The sequence below is a fragment of the Odontesthes bonariensis genome, chromosome 13 (genome assembly GCF_027942865.1).
Source record: "Odontesthes bonariensis isolate fOdoBon6 chromosome 13, fOdoBon6.hap1, whole genome shotgun sequence".
In the NCBI taxonomy this organism is placed as follows: Eukaryota; Metazoa; Chordata; class Actinopteri; order Atheriniformes; family Atherinopsidae; genus Odontesthes; species Odontesthes bonariensis.
Genome location: NC_134518.1, coordinates 33,916,446 through 33,938,299, shown reverse-complemented (window position 1 = coordinate 33,938,299; position 21,854 = coordinate 33,916,446). Strand labels below are relative to the sequence as shown.

General features: G+C 39.8%; 1 protein-coding gene across 3 annotated transcripts in view; it reads left to right on the top strand.

Annotated features, from left to right (window-relative positions):
• Positions 1-18,007: 18,007 nt before the first annotated feature.
• The window catches only part of LOC142398028 (protocadherin-1-like), a 433,391-nt gene continuing 429,544 nt past the window's right edge, over positions 18,008-21,854 (top strand). For all 3 annotated transcript variants that reach the window (XM_075481975.1, XM_075481973.1, XM_075481974.1), the window contains exon 1: positions 18,008-18,710. The gene's annotated coding sequence lies outside the window, so the exon portion shown is untranslated. The remainder of the gene's footprint in view (positions 18,711-21,854) is intronic.

The following is a 21,854-nucleotide window of genomic DNA, read 5'->3' as shown; positions in this document are numbered from 1 at the left end:
TATACATGAATTTAATAACTCAGTCTTATTGTAATTTAGCCCTTAATCTGATTTTTACAGTGCCATGTAACCCCACTGACTGATAATGCCTTATTTAGAGGCTGTATTGTCTCTGCCCTTTTCTCTACGGATATACGCGGATCTCGAGTGATCTAAATCGCGTCGGAAGGACGCCGACTTCATCTGTGAGTAGATGAACATATTTTATGCCAGAAATAAAGTCCAGGTTTAAAAAAAAGAAATTCTCCTTTAAGGGGCTTAACAAAGAAAGAAATATGTTCCTCTGAAAATGGTCAGGTACAAGGACTGGACTGAAAATGAGTGAAAATAGCAGAAAATGTCCAAACAAAAACTTTGAAAGACCTTCAGAAAACTATTGCTCAAGATAACTTTAAAAGATTACAAGAAAGTCTGGCTGCTCAGAAGGGAAATATGAATAAATGAGGGTTGGATCAGGACCTTTACACCATAAAAGCACCACTTGCTTAGATAAAGTATCAGTTAAAAGTCACGTGGGATCCTTTTTAATAAATTTGTGTTTGCTCAGTCTTTTCCAGAACATTTGAAAAAGCTAAAATTATGTATTATGGTCCCTCAGATTGATCAGCGCACTAAATGCAGTCTTTTTGAATAATTACAAATAATAATTAATGGTAATCAACCCTCTGATGGCGGCTGACCCGGACGTTACCATGGAAACAACAACTGGCAAACACAATAACACTGGATGTTAAGTAGCTCTGTGTGTTTGTTTCATTTGAGACGAGCACCGGGGTTGTGTCACTGGCAGAGCATTAGTGTGTTTGCATTAATGAGGGAGGATGTCATGCATATACAGTGAGTGTGCTAAGTGTCCAGAGGTCTGTTTGAGTGTTTTATTTTGCATCTGTGCTGCGGTTACATGTTGGAGGTGGAGCCAACCAATTGAAGGCAATATTTTTCAAATAGCGTCTTCATTAACTGTGCCAGGCGTGCTGCACGCCTAAAATAAAAGCTCTTTAATGGAAGTGAAGTGAGTTAGAAGTGATGTTAAGAGGATTTTCTCTCCAATTTCCAACTCTTTCAGTGTCAGTCCAGCCAATCCATTCAGTTACTGAGAAGACTGCAGCGTATCGTTCTTTAAGTAGTCTAGTATTCTATCTACAATCCCATCGATTAAAAACATTATGAACCAGCTTTTAGCCACAATTATTTTTACATGTCATGTATATGTATACAATTATAATTATATGTCCAAACAACGTATTTTTCAACAAACATTCCTCCTTCTGGTATTGATAACAGGACTATAGAACACCAGGTATTAGCTTCCTAGCTAATGTCCATCTGTGTTAACATCTGTTAGCTTCTCTCCTACTGTCTCTGCTTTCATAAACTATTTTAAGTTTTTTTTTTTTTAAATCCTCATTTCAGGTCATATTTTTACCTACAGAAGAAAGAAGAGCCACTTCAAAAACCCTACTTTTTGTTTTATTTTGGTCATTATAAACACTTTAACCCTCATCCCTGATTTAAAGGGTTAATTTTTTTTTAAATAATTGAAAACTTGGTTTTATGATTAGAACTGAAGTGGAAGAAAAGATTTATGATAAATAAAGTTGAAAAAAATATTAACATGGTATTTTGGGGATCATTTTAGAAGGGGACAAAAATGTCCCTTTTCAGAAATTTTTTATTTATTTATTTTTTTTTAAATCAGGCATAGCAAAAAAATAAGAAAAATCCCTAAAAATCAATGTTGTTGCTAATCATTGACATATCCCAGACCATAATTATCCCCATTCAATAATTCCACTTTGCATTCCATATTTTGAAAATACTGGCACCTAAAGGCGTAAAATTTGGGCTAAAAAGTTCAAATTGGCATCTAAAGGGTTATTTTTTTTTTTAAATAATTGAAAACTTGGTGGTTATGATCAGAACTGAAGTGGAATAAAATATTTATGAAAAAAAGTGGAAAGAAATATTAATATATGAGATTTTTAGGTCGTTTTAAAAGGGGACAAAAATGTCCCTTTTCAGAAATTAAGGAGATTTTTTTACATACAATGAAAAATTGCATTGTATATGATGTGTGTTTGAAATAAAAAAAAACAGTCGCAAATGCACAACTGTACCAAATATAATGCGTATCACTATTTCCAGTGTGAAATTAGAGGAGAAAGTTCACCCCAAGTGGACAAAAATGTCCCCTATCAGGGATTAGGGTGAAATAAGTACTTTTCGAACCAGATTTTACCAAAAAACACCAAAGAAAAAAATTAAGAATAAATGTTGAACGAGCACAGGAAAAAACATTTTATAAACAATGCTATTCATAACATATCTCTAAATTTGTTTACCATCTGTACATAGTAAGCAAAACAATCCTAACATACTCTAAAGCGTAACGAATATTCCATTGGTTGGTTGAAGATCTGATCCATTGATAATTCTCACGTGTTTGTTCTGTTGCATATAAACTGGATTAGTGTTGGTTTCGTAAGTGTTTCTCTTAACCTCCACACAGTAGGACGTATAGGACTATTAGGAGGCAATACAGCATGTAAAAGGCTTTTTAAATTGTCTTTAGTTAACTAATAGACCCACAAAATAACGACAGCTAGCCCCGTCGCCGCACAGCAGGTCGGCTGTAGGTGCTCCGGTTTCGACCAACAGCCCAAAAAAATGCATTGTTAGGTTAACGGGTGACTCTTAATGGTCTTGACTGTGAGTTTGACAGCCTGAAGTGTTTCTTTGGTTTGTTGGCGAATTGTCCAGGATGTACTCCAGCACCACTGAACAGGATGAGGTAGCTAAAGAAAACGGTGATTACGGTGTTGATGGATTCTGGTTCGGAGGGTTCGAAGTTTAAGACAGTCGAAATATTCGACAATATCAACGAATTCCCGAAAAAACAACACTGACATCTACAAGACATTTTAATGAATCAATAAATTATTTTAAATGCTTTAAATTGTCAGTCTTAGATTCTTTTAGAAGATACGTTTCTTTAACAAAATGCTTAATTCTCTCTTATATAAATTCTAAGTTGATAATGACCTGACATTCGAGGTTTTTTAGCTTTTCAGTGTACGAAGACTAAATCTGTCATGCTAACGTTCACATTCGCAGTTGCAGCACATCAGTATGATGAGACACGCTCGATAGACTTTACTCCATAAACTGAAATGTTTGCAGCAACAGATTCTTCACTGTTTTTAAGAGGAAACATTTTCACTTCATTACCTCTGGAGCATCTGAAACATCTTCCCAACAGATGACAAAAAGGTTGAGTTAAAACACTTTGTTTATGGGCTTTAATAAAAGACGCTGAATAAAAGAATGGATTGAATGGAAATAAGGACATTGGTCACAGTAATGAACAAGATGAACTTTCCTCAAACAGTTGAACAAAAGAAACACGACGTGTCTGATCACAGGAGGTCAGCTGTATTGATCTGATCCTTTTTTATATTTACAAGAAGATGACATTTCTGTCAATAAGATCTTCTGCATCTACATCTTTATATCTTAACCAAGTGGAAACCAAAGGTTAGTGTCTCAAACTGAGTTACACCTTCAACTGAAAGGCCTTTTTGAGGCTTTGTGAAATGTATCCATCATCCAACCCAAAGGTTTTTCAATTATATCTCAACTTTTGTCTTGGAAACAGCTACCGTCGTTTTTTTTTTCGTGTGTTTGTCATTAATCCCATTATTCCTTTGATGATGTAAAACCCATCTCTTCAGGAAACACTACCCAGATCCGCCCTCTTAGGACATCACCGGTTTCCTCCTAGGTCCTTACGCACTTACTTGTTTTCTAAATTGTCTTCCCATTTGTCTCGGTACCTAACTTACCACACTTACTCTAGCACTAGTTATGCTCTTAGCTGTTTGGTTTATGGAAGGAAATGCACTTATGATTTCTTGTGACCTGAAGTTCTTTTGCCTACCGATGTGGAACACACTTATTGTAAGACGCTTTGGATAAAAGCGTCTGCAAATTGACCGTAATGTAGTGTAATGTAAAATGTCAGCTTATCCAACAGTCGTAGGCAAAGAAAAAAGAGGAAAAACAAAAAAAAGACTTAGAATATTCCTACATTCCTCCATCTACAGAACATAGTTTTGCCAAAATATTAAGAAAATCTGGAGACAGCTGAAAATTATTTTTAGTGGTTGTGGTATAATGAAAGGTTGTAGAAATGTAGATGTTGCAATGATTATCCAGTGCACTACCCATACAAACTCATGAGCGTTCAGCCTTTCTGAAGTCAGGTTTCTCTTTCCATCTTGTCCTTTCTTCTTCCTCCTTTTGTGTTGCAGGTCAAGTGGCAGACGGGTTAATTAGGCTGAGTGAAGTGTTCTGTAGAGGAAATGTCACACTCTGTGGCTGCGGTTTGACTTCCTGGGCGGCGGGTTAAGGGTTGACGGCGAGTTTACTGAACCGTTTCCCTCGTAGCTTTATTGCAAATGTCACCGAGGAAGCATTAGCTCTGCTGAGAGGTGCTTCAAGTGGCAAACTGAAGGAGAGACATCCTCGCCGTGGCCGATGGACCCGGCAACCCTATGATGCTCTCCCAACGCTCAGTCCGCACAAATTCTACCAAGTAGGAAAATCAGCTTTCTCAAAGTTCCAATCATGCTCCCAAAATGATGAACCCAAAAGATTTAAGTGACATTTCCAACAGCATCACCATTGGGTCTAATTTCACCTTATTTATCAATGTCTACTTGGAAGGTTTCTGCATTTAGCGAAGGCTTTTTGTCTCAGTTCAAAAGGTTAAAAATGGACGATTGACCTTTTCCAGCATTTTTATTGAGTATACTTTCCAAATTATATATAAAGACATCAAATCAGACTGAAAAATTGATTTCCATTAAAAATCCTAAATGGTCACAATCCTCAAAAGTGTATAAGCAGCAGCTTGTGTCTACTTTAATTATAATGTATAAGCAAGAAATGGGTTTTTTTAATGCAGATTTTTAAAAAGCTTTTCAACAAACTGAAATTCTGAGTCACATTTTGAGTGATAGTTCTTTGAAGTAAAAAAAAAATATTTGAGAAATTGCTAGATTGGTTTAATATAGGTTTTCGTCTTTGAGTTTGGTAATAAACGTTTTACCATTTAAATCAAATGGGTAATAAGCACAAATTTGCAACACTGTGGTATTGACAGACCATTCAAAGGGGGTGTAAAGAAACAGCCAACATTGCACAGTTGCCTACGAACACGGGGGCGTGCTGGGTGCAGTTGCGCTCCTCGTAGTTAGACCACGCCCCTTGGCCTCAATGTACACAGGACATAGGCCTGCAAAATTAATCGACTTTTCATCTTAATCCCGATTTTGACTTCAATTAAACGGAGATATTCGTCCGATGTTTAAAATGCGGGCAAAGAAGAAGCAAATAATCCTCATGAGTAATTTTTGCAATTGAGTTATTTCAGTTATGCGAAGAATTGTCTCAGCTCTTTTATGACTTATTTACTCGCCAGAACACAACAAGACGTTAAGAATTGGACTTGTCGCTCACATCTAACTGGAAGCATCTTTTCAGCACGATAGCAACATTAACATGGGACGATAAGAGGATTTGTGCTTCATGTGCAATCCATGTCTAGTCTTAACCTCTTCAGCACCACCATCTCAGAATAAAACAAGTTGAAAGTCCCAAATAACGAATCTTATTTCGACTTACTACCACCAGATGGCAGACATGTCTTATTTGAATAATAGCCCCAAATCAAGGTGTCTTCTCATTAAAAATGAAATAAAACGCTGTACCGGTGTTAGCCATTAGCTCATGCAGCTAGGCGGAGATGTTTATATCGAAGATGTTCGGGGGAAATTTTGAAAAATAGAATAAAAATATTTAACAAGAGACGATATTTTGGTTAAAAAGTGATGGATCGTGGAATCACGTGGAAAAGGTGGACGTAGATGGGATACTTCTTTGGAAGTTGTAGAAGAAGAAATTGTAGAAGAAGTAAACCCCCTCGCTTTGGGGATTTGGACACTTGGATGAGCCTGTTGGCTATCGTGGACATTTGACAAATGGTGAGCCCACTGAGTTGGTGTCCCACTTCCTAACTGATGATTTCTGGGCACCAAATGATCATAACTTGGAACAGCTTTATTCATGGTTGTGTACATGAATTCAGAAAAGCTTTCACGAAAGGAAAAAAATGAAAGAAAACCATGTGGAAAAGTGGTCAAAATCTAATGTTTACAAGAAGATACGGATGCCGTCAGTGATGTCACCACATGCAAATTAGGTGATTGAACTTCCTACCTTCTTAAACTTTGGGTGACACTCAGTATTTTCCCTATTTACAGGATCCTTTTGTCTCACAATTTTCAGCTGCAGCCTTTTGAAATCTTATCAAAATGAAAAGCTTTCTTCAAAAAACGTTGGCGCTTAAAGGCTTATTACCATAAGACATAAGGAGTACAAAGTGCATCGGCTACATTCAAGAGAGATATCCAAACACTGATCAAGTTTCTCCATCTTCCTGCACGTGTGCTCATTATAGATGGGCAAAATGTTCTTAATCTTAATTCTGCACTTACAAATTTGGCAACTGAAAGCGTTGCTTTTCGTCTGTGATTACTCTTTTTAACCAGGCGTCTAAACCACACAAACCCTGTGTATATAAAGTGCTAATGTTTACAATTAGATTATATTATTTCAAAACCCTCTTAACGTGCTATTGTAACAAACAGCTTCTTTTCCTGCGGCTCATTAAAAGAACACTTGTAGGCATACAACACACAATCCTCTATATTAAGTTCAATCAACACCCTGCTGCTGCCCATGACGTCAGATTAATTTCATCCACATGGGAAGAGAATGAGCCTGATTGCTGCTGCTCATAGTTAACTGCTCCTTTATAATGTGACTCATTGGGAGTCTTTTCAACTCTTTCTCATAACAAATGTTGATTGGTGCTTTTATTACACAGAGAGTAAATTACCCACTGAGTAACAGTTGGGCACATCCCTTGCTGCTTAAAAATACACAAAGGATAGGGAAATGGGTAATACCACAGATTTTGAGTTAAATGTTGGCAATAACTTTAAGGAAACTAAACCAAATTTCATGAGATCTTCCACTCCAGAGAGAACGGTTTGACCACAACAAGAAAAGTTAGAATTTTCATCTCAATTTGCACCAAATTTAATGTGAGACACCAACTCTGTGATGGTGGAAATTTTAGATTGCTAAAGTTAAAGGTCAGTAATGGTTGGGGCACATACCTGGAAATGACAATCCTATTTATGAATCAGCATTTCATTATAAACTCATTTTGCCTTCCAAGATAAAAGATACAGTTACACGAAATACAAGCAAAAACATGACAAAAAGACATGACAATAGTAGCCCAAACATCTCAAGAAGTTAATATACTAGTGCACGGTAATTACCCATAGTAATAGCAAAGTTATGAGTCTCGTTTTGAATGTATTAACAGACCTCAGGTCAGCAGGCAAATAGTTCCACAATAACTAAGAATAACTGTAGCAGATTTATTGAAGACCTAAATCTGAATTCAACTTGAAGACCTACACGAGACCTGGTCAGGTCAGATATGTACAACGGTCCGAATGTTTTAAGTGCTATACGGACTTTTTAAAGGCTAAACCAATTAAATGACTTCTAACCCTTATAATTGAGCTTGATAAACTAAAACGTACATAGATATATATATTTTAATAGGTTGTTGGATGTATTTTAGCCTGAATGGAACTGTCATGTACATATATAGTAAGGGTGTAAAGATTAACCAATACAAATCAATACCCGATGTAGTTACATCGCTACGGACTCTTGGACTGATTTTATGCTTGTTGATGGCGTGATGTTATGGTGAAGCTGGTGAACTAAAGTTTTACTGTGGATCCTGCATAGAGGGATATTTCCACATCGTCAGAATAAGTCCAAACCATTACCAGCGTTCAAGTGAGCAGAGTCCGAAGTATTTCGAATGGGATTTTTTTAATATGTCAGTTGTTGATGACTCATCCTGCACTCTGGATGTTAAAATGTTTCAAATTTAAACAGAGTTCACATATGATTTGTGGGAGTGGCCTAAATATTTAGCTGTGTCCTTATTATGACTGACCATGGCTGTGTTTGAAACCGCATACTTCTCCTACTACTCATACTGACTATTTTTCCCGAATGCATACTTGATTCGCCGAAATGTTGGGTATGCATCATGAGGTTACTACTCATACTCAAACTACCCAAGATGCAACGTAACGTGACGTCGCTGATCGTCATTTCCTGTCAAAACGGCAGTTTCAAGCTAGCTACAACGAGGGTAGGTTCACTTCCTGTTTTCAAAACAAAAGCACCAATTGTATCGTAATGGCTTTCCCTATGATAAAAGGCAACGGGTATTTTATTTTTTGAAAATAACCGGAAGTGCGTTGCTCACTGCGGCTAGCTTTAGTAGCACCGAATTCGTGGGACCAAAATTGTAAATAGCCGGTATTTTGTCAGGTTTTCAACACGTTGGGGATCTAAACGACTACTTTCTCGCCTGAAAATGTTTCAAATGTTGCTAAAGTTTACAGAGTTTATAGCTTAAGGGAAATCAGCTTCAGGCCGGCTGATTTTGGCTCAGGCAGGAGCGCAATGCATTGTGGGTAAACGCTCTGCATACTGTCTGATCGATGAGTATGCCGTATGCAAGTATGTAGTATCCGGTTTCGAATACAGCCCATGACACGAGGCTGTATATTCGATTGATTCGTAGGTTGTTCCTCCTTGTGGCATCGGCATGTATCTGCAAGACTTTGTGTGCCTCCACCAGCGAAATACAAACTGAAGTCATGATAATTTTACATACAGTATTTGAATAAACAAAATGTATTTTATTTTTAAAGAGTGACAGCATTAGTTGCCCATAGACGCCCCACCTTCAGTATTATCAGCCTCCAGCAGAGCTCATTATTTATACTCTACATTTTACACACTCAAAGGAAACCTCCGCAGGTTAATCTGATTTATTAGCTGAGCACATGTTGGTGTGTGTGTTAAAGCAATTTGTCACTCTTTCATGATGCAAATATGTCTGTAATTGTCACAGCTGTGGTGTTTTTAAGTGTTATTTTTCCTTTGTTATCCTGAGCTACAGGCACTGATTCATATTCATTTACTTCACATGTTTTTTTTATATATATTTGTTTTCCCACTAAAACTGTGCGTTTGTGTGCTTTTGCCTTCTGCTCGGCTCTACTGTGGCTCTCTGTTACCGTTTGTTGCTACAACATGCAGATTTTCCCTCAGGGATCAATAAGTTTCATTTGATCTTATCGATAGATGTTTACTGTCAGTGTCTAATTAATTTAGCTCGTTAGCAGCAGGTAGCCGTAGCAGATTACAGTTGATTGTTCAAAGCAAGACCAAAGGAGCTTGTTGAATGTAAAGAGTTTCCTCGTGAGGGAACAGAAGGAGCTCGACTCGTCTTCCTCATTCTTAAATGACCTCTGACCTCTCGGATCTGCCTTCCTGACCCCACCATAGCTAGATTCCAGCATTTTATTTTGACATAGAGCACTTATTCTGCTTATTCTGGAAACTCCAGGACGTGTTTTTTAATTCAAACATTAAACACTTTTCTATGATGGTCTTCTTTCACATGCGTCATGTTTAAAAATGTAAACCCCATGTGTTAGGGTGATACAGAAAGTCCACATATCTGTTAGGTCTAGGCTGAATTGCTTATAAGGATCAAGTAGCTCTCTAAAAAGTCTCCTGCTGGTCCAATGAGAATGTCATGATTCATGGGTGTTTGTATCTTGTGTCTCTAGGCTTTGCTCTGGGTTAGTTATTTCTTAAAGCCTTGTCTTTGGTATTTTGTGGGAGCTTTATTCCTTGTATTCTGTTTTAGTTTTAAATCATCTGTGTTCGATTCTGTTGTATTTCTGTTCCTTGTCATTGCCAGATGCCATCAGTCATCTTGGATTTGTCCCCTGGTCTCATTCACACCCGTTTCCTGTTAATCACCCACCTGTTGTCACTCAATTTATCAACCCTCCCAGTATTTATAGCTCTGCGGTCAACCTCGTCATTTGAGTTCTCCTTGTAGTTTCCTTGTTAGTACATTTTTTTCAGTTCGTCCTTGCTTTGTTCGGTTTGAGTTTTGGTTAGAATCTATTATCTCTTTCCTTTTTGGTTAAAATTTAAACCATGCTTTTTATTTCTACTGTTTTAATATCTCTGTTAAGCACTTTGAATCGCCTTGTTGTTGAATTGTACCGTACAGATAAGCTTACCCTGCCTTGTCTTAAGCCTCGTTTCCACTGCCAGTACGGTACGGTTCGGGTCACTTTGTATCAGTCCGGTACGGGTCGGGTCGCTTTGGGGTCAGCTTTGCGTTCCCACTGTACTAAGGGGACCCTCAGGGGTGGGCGGAGTGCGTGCTGAAGCGTAAATAACATCCATAATTTGGAACCAGCTCCAAGCTTCTTCAGCTTAATGCGACACCGGCTGGCGGTCCGGTTGAAACCACTCTCTGGCATTTTTGCGGCAATCAGCTGGAAAACTTTTTTGTTTCGCACAGCCTCCTCACCAACAACGGAGAGCAGAGCCTGGAACCGGTCCTGTGTGCTCGGTACCCCAAGCAGAAGGGTTACACACATGGTAACGGGTTCCATGGTAACTGTACGCTTTCGTGGTCGTGGAAACACTGAAATAAGCGAACCGTTCTGAATCGACCCGTACCAGACTGCATAGTGGAAACGGGGATTAAGGGGCCCAAAGTTTGCCAAAATATCCCGCACACCATTACACCACCAACCTGAACCGTTGGTACAAGGCAGGATGGATCCATGCTTTCATGTTGTTTACACCAAATTCTGACCCGACCATCTGAATGTCCCAGCTGAAATCGAGACTCGTCAAACCAGGCAACGTTTGGTTATTTGCTATTTACGCTTCGGCACGCACTCTGCCCACCCCTGAGGGTCCCCTTTGTACAGTGGGAACGCAAGCTGACCCCAAAGCGACCCGACCCGTACCGAACTGCATAGTGGAAACGAGGCTTTAGTACCAATTGAGCATTGTTTAAATCCCGCAGCCTACCTGAATATTGTTGCTGACCATCTCCATCCCTTTATGACCACAGTGTACCATCTTCTTCCAGCAGGATAATGCACCATGTCATGAAGCTCATATCATCTCAAACTGGTTTCTTGAACTTGACAATGAGTTCCCTGCACTCCAATGGCCTCCACAGTCACCAGATCTTGATCCAACAGAGCACCTTTGGGATGCTGTGGAACGGGAGATTGGCATCATAGATGTGCAGCCGTCAAATCTGCAGCAACTGTGGACCAAAATCTCTGAGGAATGTTTCCAACACCTTGTTGAAAGTTGTCCACGAAGAATTAAAGCAGTTTTAAAGGCAAAAGGGGGACCAACCTTTTACTGGCAGGGTGTAGCTAATAAAGTGGCCGGTGACAAACATCTGAATACAGAAATATCCACACAGCATTGGATACTAAAATGGGTCAAGCAGGAACTTTCCGGACCACGTGTTGGACCTGCCGGTGTCTGAAGGGAAATTTTAATAATTGTTTCTCCAAATGAGTCATTTGTGTGCTGAAATTACAAATCAATCCAGCAATTTCTCATTTAGAACTGTTATTTTTTGCATTACTTTAGTATACTGCACTATTGAATTGCTTCATTCATTCCTTCACGTTAATAATTCAACCATTTATTTCAATAATTAATATCCTTATCAGGTTCCTTCCATTTGTCCCTGCCCCCCAGACACCTTGACTTTGAACCACTTGGATTAGTTTAACTTTGTTGAAACTCTGATTGGATATTTCTTTACAGCTTCGCTCTCTGGGACTCGTAGTTCACTTTTTTCATGAAGCAAAGTCTGAGCCTTTTTCTTTTTTTATGTTTTAAATCAATGAAGCAGAAATTTTTTTTACAGTACAATTTCTCTTTGTTTGATGATTAATGATGAGTATCTGCGGAGGACTATGGGGTTATAATGAATCTTGTTGTTCTTCTGCCAGCATAATTAAGTTAATTTTCTAACTTGGTCTGCCTGTGTGTTTCCTGCTCACATGGTGCTTCCGAAGGTCTGATATCGTTGCTTCTCTTAAGAGGAAAAACTGTCCTGTACATTTAAAACTACAGCAGAATTGAATTATTATCAAAAGGTAAACCTCCTTTTTTTCTAGCGATGCGTTTGTGACAGTTGCACCTTTTTATATGTTGAATAATTTAGCTGATAGAGGAATATAAGTTAGCTTTATTTGTCCATCTAATTTACAAGATACTCTTCACACTTAAAAACAACACAGATTGTAAGTTCAGACAGTAAAGAATCTTGTTCCTCATATATGTAATTAACACTATCTCTTAAAATAGTGACATTTGTTTAGATCTGACACATCCAACCAACGAAACTAATTAAAATACGTTTAAGATGCATGAACAACTCTTCACAACTACTTTAATTAATTCTCTTTAAATGTTTAAGATCAAATTGTGTTTTGTTTTGGACTGATTATTCAAAGAATCACGCTCTCAAAGATGTTAATTTATTATATATTATTATTATTATTATAAATAAAATTATCTGTAAAATATCAAAAGCTGTTGAATAATTTTAATAACTAAAGGTACTTACACTGCCAGTATACTGCTTAGTTAAGTGTAAATACACACAAGCTGTCAAGTGTTTTAGGAGTTTCACATAGTTATGAAGAGTGTTGCATGGAATTAAACTGCAGACTTTGTTATGATTGCCAAAAACTGTTAGCATTTTTTTCATGCTTGAAAACTATAGCTCATTCAGAGCTACAGTTCAATAATGGGGGGGGGGGGATTATTAGCCATTTTGATGGTCAAAATTTCAGACAGAACTTTTTATCTAATGTATATTTTGCTAAATGGTCACTTGGTACGTAAAAAAAATGTACAGAAGTTATATGCTAAATAGATCGACAAAGACTATTAGCTATGGAGCCAAAAGTGTGCTAACGGTAATTAGCACTGGTAGCGTAATGCTAACAATGGCTACATTTGGGGTACCGCTGACGTTTATGGCTGGTAGGGATTTTCAACGGCTAGTTGTGTTCAAGCTAAAAAAAATTCCTCAGACTACTCAATCGTAAAGTGGATAGTCTTTGATAAACCAACAGAATTTTCTAAATTATTCGTAAAATGTACAGGTAAGATTAATTTGTTTGCTTGCTTTTGAAAAACGTGGATACATTGGCTCGAAAAACAGTTTCTTATCAAAATCGGCTTTGTTCTGGCATAGTTCATTGGTATTCATTGGTAATACTAATTCAATTATTTTATTAGTTGTTCATAGTTTCAGTCTGTACTTGTTTGTATGGATACAGAACAACATAAAAGAGTTATGAGTTACAGAGGTTAACATCTGACAAACATCATCTAATTTGCATTCAGTGTACAGGGAACTGCATCGGTTCAGAGCAAACTATCATAATACAGACGTAATAGACCTAAGTTGCTCTGAGGAGTGTCGAGGCAAGAATAAGGCCACTCACAGAGCCAGCCTTCTTGATCAACTTATTGATCCTGGACAAAGGACACTTTCCAGGATATTCCATCTTATTTATACAAAAAGAGCTAAGCTTCATCAAGAAGGAAAATCTTGGACTTAAGTTAATTTGTTGTCCAAATGGAAACCAAGATGTTTAGCTTTTGTTTAAATCAGCCATTTTCTATCACGGCACCACGTCGACTCGATGTAGGGAAAGAATTGTAAATGTATCCCAGCAGTTGTTGGTGAAAAAGTTTCTGGCATACAGCAGAATGTGATTCCTTCATAATGAAGAACTGGCTGTGCTTCCTGGGCCAATTAATAAATAACCTGCATGAGAATTCAATTGTATTAATCACAAACTGCAACGAATGATAATTTTCACAATCAAATTAAGCTGCCAATTTTATAAAAGATAGTTTTGCCTGTAAAGTTTGAAAGCACAATCTCAGAGAAATTCGTCAAACAGGCAGGAAATCTGATCCAGTGAATCATGTTGTGGAAAAGATTTCCTCTTATTATCATGTGTACACTGATACTTGATTCTCCATGACATTATTGTTGTCATTAACTTGTGTTTCTCTTTCTCTTTCCTGCCCTCTCAACCCCCAGCTGGTCGAGGCAGACGCGCCTTCCTGGTTCTGGTTCTGTTGGAGGATTCTTCCTGTTAAAAAGGAGTTTTTTCTTCCCACAGTCGCCTCGTGCGCGCTCAGGACGGGAGATCGGATCAAAGATAAGTTACCTTTCCTAGTAGTTTCCTTAGCTAGGCTACTTTGTAAAAATTGGCTTCATGTGAATTAGACTCATTTGGCATTTAAACAATTTGATTTGATTAGATTATGATTGTAATACAATGAATTGGATTGTAATTGGCTTAAATTAGACTGTATTAAGTGATATTTGTTGCACAATGAAAATAAAATTGAAACTAAATGGACACAAATACAACTGCTTACCATAATTGAATGAACATAAAAGTTTTTACATATCAAAACATTTAATTTACGTTTTTAAATCCCAAACTGCAACAAATGATCATTTTCATCATCAAATTAAGCCAATTTTATATATTAGTTTTGCCTGAAAATTGATAAAAAGCACAATCTCATAAATGTGTAAATCAGCCAGGAAATTGAGGCTCGTGATTCATGTTGTGGGACACGACTGCCTTTTATTTTTCACGTACATGGATACCAAAATACTGCTTATCATATTTAAGCGTTCAAAATAATCCACAGAGTTTGTGGGTGGAATTATGAACTCTGGAGACCCCTTTTTCATCAATAATTATTGTTTTAAATGCTCCTTTTTTGTGGTGGACAGTGATATTTAGACTACTGACCCTATTCTAAATAGGAAATTAAAAATATAAAATCAATATTCCTGCCGGATTTGTCCGGATTAAATCACCTTGCAATGCTCAGGTTTCCCTTCTTTTGTGTGGATATTGAATTATTTACAATAAAATTAAACGTTTTCGAGTTGGGCTAATGAAGAAATCTGTGCGTAAACGTATTAATCCATCATATTTGTGGCTGTGTCTGGCAGCACAACAAACTCAACAGCAGCACAACAGTAAAGACCGCTCAGAACTCCTGAGGCAAACAAAGGAAACTTTCTTTCTGCTGTGTGAACAAACTCCGTAAGTGTGATTAGTGCGAGTGCAGCAGCGAGCGGCAGAGAACACACTGAGAATATTGATATCGTATTAGAGCTGATCAGATGGGGTCCACACAGGCCTGGCGGTTAATTTCTGAGAGGGATGCTGGGAGGCGAAGTTGACCACTGAGGTTGAAACTCTTCTGGATACGAACAACTTCGTGAGGAAAAACAAACAGAAGAAAGACTGGCTGCTTCGTTTGAATCTTCGTGGTTGTTTCGTTGATGTTTTGCATCTTATTGTGCTCATAATGTATTTATTAGTGTCTCATTGTGGTTTGTAAACCATCCAGACTGCTGCTACTGTCGGTTTGATGGTAAGAATGTTTACTTTAACACTTTCTGCCTCTTAATTCAATCATGGTCTGAATGCCGGAGTATGTGTTGTTGACCAAGTGCTTCCCTCCTGATCTAAATCCAGCAGAACACAGTTAGGATGTCGTAGAACGACAGATAGGCAGCATGACTCTCTCCGGCTTCTTGGAATTATTTACTCGAATCGAGTCAACAAGAGAGCGAAGGAACAAGGCTACAGGTTATTTAGCTCAGGTAAAAATGGACTGCTTGGTTCGCTGATTCACGAATAAATTGGCCTGTTGTTCGGTTTCGTTAAACGTTTCGTTGGAACAAAATTTCGTGCCGGAACGATTACGTACGGATTCAGAAAAACAACAAAAATAACATTTCACCAAAAAATAAAAGAGAGAACAAAAGAATAGTATCAAATAAATAAACATGACATTTAAAAAGACGTTACAGAGGAGGTGGCACCAAAACAAACCAACATTTTAAGCAGAAAATTAAGCAGAAATTAAGCAGAAAACACATCAAAACCAGAAAGATTTGCCTTTTTGAGTCTCTTTCTGAGATTAAATTTTAATGTTTGTGTCAGTTTAGGATCATTTTATCTTCATAGAACTGTTTCAGTCTTAAGTGCTGTGTTTTTTCCTGGTTATTTACAAACTGCATGTGTTCTTTTTACATCAACTACAGAGTTGCTTTTATTCTCTCAACTATTTTGTGTCTCTTCGTGGTTAGTTTGCATGCTTTCGTGTTGGAGTAGTTGTGTTAAGTTGTGGATGTTTTGGGCATTTTGTGTCTATTGTCACATTTTCAGTTTGTATCTCCATCATTTACTTAATATTTTTGCATTTTTTCACACACCAACATGGTGTGCTCATGTCTGACTGGCCCTTGTTTCGTGTTTATTTATGATATTTTTTTTTCCTTTTTTGCAGTTATGTCATGGATCCATGTGTATTTTAGTGTTTCTCTTGCTGTGTTTAGTATCTTCTGTAACCCCTCTTTTGTTTCTGTGGATTTGTTTTAAAGCATCTCTGTAAATTTTTCATCTTTCTGTGTTCGGTTTATTTTAGTTAGCAGTTAACATATTTCTCTGAGGTGCTTTTATGTTCTTTTTGCATCTCTTTAGTGTTTTGGGTCTTTTTAAAAGTTGATTTGCCTCAGTTTGCTGGTTTCTGCATCTCTTTGATGCATTTCATAGACTTTTTAACAAGAAATGCTCAGTCCCTTCACGCCAAAAGGGGCCTTTGGGTCTGTGGGCCCCTGAGTTTGTCGCTGGAACGCCTGTTTTAAAACAATTTCTATTAGATTTACCAAAAAAAAAGTTAATAAACTGAATTTGTCATTAAAAAAAAAATGCCACCAGTTTTATTCGAAGAAGAAAAGTGACTTTAAAATTTCAATTTAAAATCAATTTTTCTGATTGTCTTCGTCCTCGTTTTATATTTTTAACACTGAAGATATCATATAATTATAATTCAGACCCATTTCTATTTACTTTTAATGAGAAGCTTGTAAGAATGTAAATGAAATGTGGATAAAATAATAATTTAACAACAAACAATCATATATATAACGTGAAATGTATCATCTAAGTGTACATTTTTTTGCCATAAAACAGTCCACATGAATTGAAAGGCAGAGTAAAAAACAGTCTATAGAATTTATTCTCTTTCAAAGAGCTGCATTTGGATTAAAACTGTAAGCAGATGCACTGAAACTGAGGCCTCAGTGTGCAGAATCATAATCCATATGTGTTGTTGTAATATCGGGCTCAGTAAGCAGCTTTTGGACAGCGGCAGCCTCCTCCAACCACATGCTGTTCGTGTCACGGCCGCTTATATCCGCATTATATGTTTTTACTCCGCAGCCTCCACACTGTCGCTGCTCCACCGCGGATGGAGAAGGAGGAAAGAAGTGGCTCAACTCACGTGCCGCTTGTCGCCTGTAGGTGGTGCTCAGAGCGCGAGAGACGGACGCTTCCCTGCTTGTCTGGTGGAGGAGAGACGGAGGAGAGACCGGAGGAGAGACCGGAGCAGAGGGAGGAGGAAGCCGGCTGGATGCTGCAGAAGGAGCGGGACGATCATCCGGTAAAAGACTGTTTAGGAGCGGGGATGGAGGCTCGAACCTGTGGCCCCCAAAGTCATCACACTTTGGCACACTTTTACGCATCGAATAAAACATATTTTTCATAAACTTGTGCACGCGCTCTGTGTGGCCATAAGGCAGCGAATGAAAAGTGTGCTTTTTTTTTTGCTTTTGTGTGTGTGTGTGTGTGAAAAGATGAGAGAAAAATGTTGGGAAACCCACGAAGTTACAGGGGAGGATGCACGCTCCGCCTCCGCGTCCCCCGGCGGAGTGTGCGGGGAGTGAATGGGTGAGGAAGGGAAGGAGAGGGGTGGAGGGACCGAGAGGGAGAGAAAGAGGGAGGGAGGGAGAGATAGAGAGGCAGAGAGAGAGAGACGGGGAGGCGCGAGCGCAGTCATTTGGACTCACTCCACTTTCTCATCACACACAGTGCGGCCGCGCGACCTGCTCCGCACCGGACCGGCAGGCGGACAGAGTTTCAGGCGGCAGAGAGGTGCCCGCGCGTCGGGGTGGAAACTTACTTTGGACCGTTACTTGGGACCGTGCGTTTTATTCACGTGGGGTTGATTTTTTTTATGTTTTTCCCCTCATTCTCTCCCCCCTCCTCCCTTTCATCTCGTCCTGGTGCCGCGTGCACATCCATCAGCTCCATCAGCACCTCCACCCAAACTGCCTTCCCCAAAGCGTGCCATCAGCGGAGGATGGTGCCGCTGCAACCCGCCCGGTGGTGACATTTCAGGGAGTAGCTGTGAGTGACCCACCACCACACACCACCTCCTCCCCCTGCATCCCCGCCCTCTGTCCGGACGGGTCTCCCCCCCGGCTGGACTCCAGCTCCAGCCGCGCCTCCAGAGAGGCAGAACCGCCGGGCTGACGCGCACCGCCGGTCACGACAGTAAAAGTGGACAGATTGTGAGAGAAATTTGGAGGAATAATTCCCCTTGTGACTGGATTGTTTGATTTCTTTCTCAACCTCTCTTTTTACAAGCCTTGTGGATTTTTTTTTATAGCATTTTTTAGCATTTTTTTTTTTTTGGCTCCGGTTGGGTACCGAGGAGGAGCGGAGCCTGTTAGCCGGGCTGGAGCGCTCAGAGCTGGGTAACCGCGCGGCTCTCACCCGGTGCAGGTAGGAACTTATTTCCACAGACACAGAATCTCAGTCTCACATCTTTTACGTGATTAAAAAAATCCGGTGAAAAATGTCAAACATCCAAACCTTTCCATCGGTCCGCAGACGCTTTTACGCACGAGAACAGTCCGACTGCACTCACTTTGGATTCAATTTCGCTCGAATGCGCACTTGCATCTTAATTAAAACACACACGCGCACTCTGTGGAGGATGAATCTGAAGGGACTCCGGCGTTTGTAGAGACGGAATATGTATTTTAAACACTTGTTTTTGGAATAAAAGCCGCTGAACGTCCGTGTTTTCTGCGTCTAATCTCCTCTGATGGGTGTTTTACGTGTGTTACACTACAGCCATATTGATCCGTATCGACCCCCCCCCCCCTACCGTCCCCAACATTCAACCTCCACGTCTGTCAGTAATAAAATATAACTTCCTGTGGGTTTCCTAACCTTTGCGCTGCTGAGGAAATCACCACAGAGTTACTGCAGGATGCGGGATTTTTTAAATTTTTTATTGGATTCATCTTTTAGGAGAGTTCTGCAGCTCCATTATGAAGCAGAACGTGAAAAAGCTCGCGCTCTACATCCAGAGGTTTGTCTTGGTGTTGTAATGTGGGAGCTAATCTGCCTTCAGGGGCTCTCATGGGGCCGCTTAACGCAACCAAACAGCCCATTCATTCATCTGGGGCCAGGCAGCGTCTGTCTCTGCACCCGAGGCCCCTGGAGCACCTGTAGCATCACATTTGACACCCTTTCCCGTCATGTTCACCTCCCCACGCGCACATCTGATGTTGTTGTGTGTGTGTTTGAGCCGAAAGTCGAGTGGGTGTAAACAGTAGAGGTGGACGGGGAGGACAGGTGGTGTGTCAACGCCGAGGAATCCGGTCCGTCCGGTCCCTCCGGTCTGGAGGCTCCCGGTCCTCCTCCTCCTGCCTTCTGCCGGGGTGGAGGCAGAGAGAAAGAGGGTGGGCGTCTTGTCCTGCTGATAGAGAGGAAGGAGGGAGGGGGGGGAGTTGGGTATTTACATGCAAACTGCATCTGCCTGACACACACACAGAGAGAGAGCTGGAGCAGCGAAACGCAGCCGCCCGCCATGGCTGTAAAATCCTCCCTTTGTAGGAATGTTATGTCTTCCAATTCTTGACCTTTGACCCCCGTTTCCTACTCACCCGTCATCGTCTCCCTCTTATAGTTTCACGTTAAAAAAGTCCCCCACATGTGAATTCAATTCAATTCAATTCAAAATGTATTGATGTGGCACGTTAAAACATCACATATTAAGAGAGTAATGGATAAAATAGCAATAAGAATAACGTCATCACAGATAAACATACAAATTTTGAGATAAAATAACAATAAAAGTAGCAATTGTGAAAACCTCTGCTGCCAGGGCAGGTGGTTTTTGCAGCAAAACGGGACCCGTGTATTTCCTGGTGACAGTACAAAGTGATTTGGTAGCGATTAGTGGATCTGAGAGGTTAGAAATAGGGTTGATGTGGAAGGACGGAGAGGATTTGAAAGGTGGGGGACGAGAAAAAGGGGGATTTTGTGATCTAAAAGGTGGGATGGGTGAGGCGAACCCTTATAGACACTCTCAGGGAAACTGAGCATCAGAAGTGGAGAATCTCCCTGATGACTTGGTGGTATTTTCGGGGTTGGAAGCAGCTTCCAAGTGTCTCAGTAAAAAACCGAAGCTTCTGAGATTCAGCCTGTGGCCACGAAACCACAATCTGCACCATTGAACCTCCAGTTTCTGCCACTGTAAACGTATTTTTATTCAGCTGGAGATCCTCTCACTGTGGTTTGTGGACAGTTTGGATGTCGTCCACCACGGCCGCCGCGTCAAGAGGCGACGGCGGGGGTTTGATAGCCAGCTTTGGGATTCCTCCTGTAATTTGGAGGCCAATCCGTCTAATTTTGACCAATTTAAGCAACGACGCGCTCGTCCTCAGCCCGGCAGGGCGGCGAGGAGGAGTGGGAGGTGAGGGATTAGTCAGCAGGGGAGGGGGGGAAATGAGGAGGAGATCCGTTCTGCACATTTCTGCGTTAAAAATCTGATCTGAGCGAGCTGTGGTCGTTAATGGCCGACGTTGAAATAGGAGCCGGTGGAGTGGAAATGGGTTTGGTGTGTGAAATGAATCTCACAGGGGGGAAAAAAAGAGACGTCCAGGCTTCCGATTTCAGAGATTTCTCTTCAGATTGGCTTCATTTTTTTTTTACGAGACATTTATGTGACACGAATAAGAAAACCAAACCAAAAGAATGAATGAATCGATGCTTTGTGGACTAACTGGTTAGTCGACTAGTTGAGTGCGTAATCCAGGAGTCACATTTATGACATCTCACTTTGGCAACTCATGCGGCTCTTTACAAAGAATCCAGTTCGTGAAGATTCCCGAATAACGATCCAGAGACTAAATCATTTTCGGCTGATTAACCAAAGACATCCTTTGCTTTTATTGGCTTCTGTTGATCCAGTCGTCACATAATCCAGAAACATAAATGCTCCTTAACCTCCAAATTAAAAGCAGTTTCTCAACTCAACTTTATTTATAAAGCCCTTTAAAACAAAGTGCTGTACACGAATAACAACACCAAATATAAGGCATAAAACATAAGAACGATGTAAAAACAATAATAAACAATATTTTTTCTGGGCTTTTTGTTCCCGTCACACCTCAAAGGTTGGATGATAAAGTCCTGCACGTCAGTTAAAAACAGCTAATTCAGGTGTTAAACCTGTCTTATCGTGCAATTAAGCTCATTAGGTTGAGTTTCTTTTGGTTAAAACTGGCTTCAGCATGTACGTTTATCTTAGGTGCCCACAGGTGTTACTATTATTGGAAAAATGTTGGCTTCAGATGCTGTTTATACTTCGAATTGTTGAGTTTTTTTACAAGCAGGTCTCCATCTGCTCCAGAAAGATTATTTTTCCTTCCAAAGACAGCAGAATGAGTGTTTTTACGAGCTGTTCCTGAACGTTTTCTAAGCCACGCTGCATCTTTTCTCCTGCTTTTCTTTGTGGTCTCAGTCTTAATCAACCGTAACTACTTCGGTTCGGTGAGGAGTGCAGTTAAATTTCTGAATTTTTTAAGCTCAGACGTGGTTCATTATTCCTTTACAGAGTCACGTGTAAAGTCT